The sequence below is a fragment of the Sorex araneus genome, chromosome 2 (genome assembly GCF_027595985.1).
Source record: "Sorex araneus isolate mSorAra2 chromosome 2, mSorAra2.pri, whole genome shotgun sequence".
Classification (NCBI taxonomy): Eukaryota; Metazoa; Chordata; class Mammalia; order Eulipotyphla; family Soricidae; genus Sorex; species Sorex araneus.
In genome coordinates this window covers 105,138,097-105,142,080 of record NC_073303.1, presented here as the reverse complement: position 1 = coordinate 105,142,080, position 3,984 = coordinate 105,138,097, and positions in this window count along the sequence as shown.

The following is a 3,984-nucleotide window of genomic DNA, read 5'->3' as shown; positions in this document are numbered from 1 at the left end:
CACGACGTGGACCAGAAGTCCCGCCGCTTAAAGGGCGAGCGCTGCTTTTACGACTGGGCCGAGACTCGGCCGAGGGGGCGGGGCGGCGCGGGGGCGGGGCCAGGCGGGGCGGGGCCCGGCGGCGCGGGCACGCGACTGCTGGGGAACAGTGGTTGCCCCGAGCAACGGCCAGTACTCCACTAGCGTGCCCTGGCCTCCCTTGTTGCAGAAGTCACCAGATGGGCCGGCTTGGAGGATATTTTTAAAGGAATTGGGTTCCTCGTGTAGCTGTTCTTTTTTTTTGGTTTTTTTTTTTCATTCATTCGACAGCTGTTTGTTCTAGACCCTGGGCATACTATGGCTAACAGTTCTCTCTCCAATGTTTACACTCAATCGGGGCTAGATGGGAATAATTAAAAGCGGGGTTGCGTGGTTTTTGTTTTGGGTTTTTTTTTTTGTCAATTAATTGAAATGTAAAATAGTTTGAAATAGAAGATTTAAAAATGATTGAAAATAGAAACAATTGGAAATTTTCAGAGTGGTAAAAGAACTGAACATGATAAAATAGGAATCGGGGTGAGGGTAACCCCTCTGGGCAGAAATGGAAACTTCATCCTAGGGGGTGCAGCTCTTGGGGTTGGCTTTTGAGCTGAATCGCTTCAAGCAAAGACCTGAGGAGTTTTCTATGCAGAGAAAATGGCCTTTCCTGATAAGCTGGGGATGTTGGGGGAGGCTGGAAAGCAGAAATGGTCTTCAGTGTTAATTTAGCTCAGCAGGCAGGCCTTAAAGTTACAAGCAGATGAGAATCCATCTGGGGCTTTCCGTCGTAGTTGCTGCTGTGTTTTGGGTGCTCTTTGTTCTTGCATCTGCTTTTGTGGTTTTGTTTTCCTTGGGGGAGCCCAGAATCAAACCTGTTCTCTCCGCCTCTGGTTTTTAAAAGAATTTGTTAAAAAAAAAAAATGTATGAAGTGATAACTTTCCCTCTTGCTTCTAGATCTGCATTCTAGAACCTTCCGTTCAGGATTGATTCTGTTACAGGAAGAGCACATTGGTAGTCCATGAATTGGATTTATCCATTTACTGCTGCAAAGGAGAAGATTCTACACTCCAGGAGACCCGACACCATCTTGCCTAACAAAATAGTGGGATTTTGAGTATAAAAAAAAAATTGATGAAATTGTGCTTTGAAGAGCTCAAAGCGACAAGAATGTGTATAAAAGAATTAATATCAGGTCTGGACCTGAGCTGAGAAGCCAAACCCGGGGCCGCTTTCCTTGGAAATCTCAAAATTAAGACCAGAATGAAAAATATCATTCACACGGCTATAACTTCAAACATCTCAACAGTCATTTAAGAGAACATTTCCCAGCATGACATCCCTGGAATTAATTAACAAAACACTTACAGAATAATGAGGCACCAAATATTAAAGGCTAATCAGAGTGTTCATTGAGAGTGTGCAACGTTCATGCACCTACTGGCTATTGAGCATAGAAAATACATGAAGAAATGTCTCACCTTTACAAAGCTGATGGGAATATAAATGTAACTCTATAAGAATATAGACGTATAGCTTCCCAAATGGTTCTCAGAGAGCCATGGGGTCACTCTCAGAAGTACTTGACATTCAGGCAGGTTGTTCAAAGCCAGGTCCCAAAAGTGCTAGGTACTGCTAGGTACTGCTAGGACCCTACAGTTCAAGGGATCACCAAAAACACCCCAGCAGTACTTGGGGTATAGAAAGTTTTGTCTAAAACATGGTTTGGAAATGCCGCAAGAGTCTTCTCTGCTTCCATCCTCCCATTTTCTTACAGAGACTCTCCAATTTAGATGGGGACGAAGGAAGTTTTCTCATATGTGCCTTTCTTAAAGATTTATAGCACTGTATAGCACTGTCATCCCATAGTTCATCGATTTGCTCCAGCGGGCACCAGTAACGTCTCCATTGTGAGACTTGTTGTTACTGTTTTTGACACATTGAATATGCCATGGGCAGCTTGCCAGGCTCTGCCGTGCTGGCAGGATACTCTCGGTAGCTCTCTGAGAGGGACGGAGGAATCGAACCCGGGTCAGCTGTGTGCAAGACAAACGCCCTCCCCACTGTGCTATCGCTCCAGTCCCTTAAAGATTTAAACAAGATAAGCAAGTTATTACTATTCTGTTTACTTTTTATGCTTCAAACAAGAGTATGGAGGGGGTTGAGTATTTTGTTTGTTTGGGGACCACACCCAGGGGTGCTCAGGACTTATTCCTGGCTCTGAGCTCAGGGATCACTCCTGGTGGGCTCAGAGGCCCATATGTAGTGCCAGGGAATGAACCTGGGTTAGCCACATGCATGGCAAGAGCCTTACCTATTGTACTATCTCTCCAGCCACTGCAGTTGTAGACTTTTTAAATGTGCTTCTAAGAGCTTAAACTGTAGATTAACTTCTTTTCAACATGGCAGGATGGGAGGGTAGGGGGAGCCCATCTGCAGTTTTCAGGGCTGACTCCTGGCTCTCTGCTCAGGGATCACTCTTGATGGTGAGCAGGAGGTGAATCTCCAGGAAGGGTGCTGGAGATTGAGCCCAGGTCAGCTGCGTGTGGGGCAAGCACCCTATCTGCTCTAGCCCCTGGTGCCTTTTTTTTAAGAATCAGAAATATTTGTCAATAAGAAACTGACTAAAGTATGGGGGGGAGTTCTTGGGAGGAGTTATTTTGTTCGTTTGGGGGTCACACTCAGTGATGCTCAGAAGTTTCTCCTGGCTCTGCACTCAGGAATCACTCCTGGTGGTGCTCAAGGGACCGTATGGGATGCTGAGGATTGAGCTGGGTCAGCCACATGCAAGGGGAGCACCCTATCCAATGTATTATTGCTCCAGCCCTAATATACAGTTTATATATTTCTCAACCATTTTCTAACTGTGGCCCCTTACTACCTTGTTTCCTTCCTGCACCCCACCCAGTCCTACTGGTTGGCCCTTAGTCTTGTGCTGTGGCCCTTAATTTATGTCAAATTTTTTTACCTGCAGTCACCTTGGGAATGCCCTGGGAGACCCTCAGGAAGCCATTGGCCCCTATATCCCCCAGTTGAGAAAAGCTGGTTTATGCATTTAATAGTAGGCAAAAGAGTAATACAATTTCTTGGACCCCAAAGTAGAATGATTTCTATTATATCACAACCTCCTTGCCCTCCCTCTATTGTTGTCATCATTGCAATGGACATTATTTTTTTTTTCTTTTGGGGTCACACCCAGTGATGCTCAGGGGTTACTCTTGGCTTTGCACTCAGGAATTACTCCTGGCGGTGCTCAGGGGACCTTATGGGATGCTGGGAATTGAACCCAGGTCAGCCGCATGCAAGGCAAAAGCCCTACCCACTGTGCTATTGCTCCAGCCCCCTGCAATGGACATTCTTCAGTTGATCTACAGCCAGACGCACCAGTCCACAAGTAGAGAAAGGTGCACTGGTCTACCACCTTGGTTAGAGCCGCAGGTCCATGGGCCAGTAAGGGGTGTGAAAGGGCTGGATAACACATTGCAATGACCAGGGCCACACACTTGCCTGGTTTTTTGGTGCTCACGCTTGTACTTGCTAGGAAGTTGTACTTCTGACCCCAGTGCTTGAACAGCTTTCCTTACATTGCCCACTGGGGCCACACCCTCTAGCTGTGCTGCATGCACACACCCGAACAAGGCACACTGGAGATCTCAGGCCCTGTAGCGGTGTCAGAGGTCCAAACAGCAGAGCCAGCAGGATCTTGTGGGAAGCAGCAGAACTCTTAACTCAGGGCCTCAGACTTGCAAGGCAGCACTTTTGCCACTGAGCCATCTCCAGCTCCTCCGCAAATGCGCTCTAACATGTAATTCTAAGGATACCAGTACACAGTGTGTACTCTGCTATTACAGTTGTATACACATCAGGTGTATTTCCAGATATGCACAAGGCCTTTTCTTGAAACAGTGGCTAACTATGGGAATGACAGTTCAGAGGCTGGGAAATAAGGCTGGGAAGAAGACATTTTG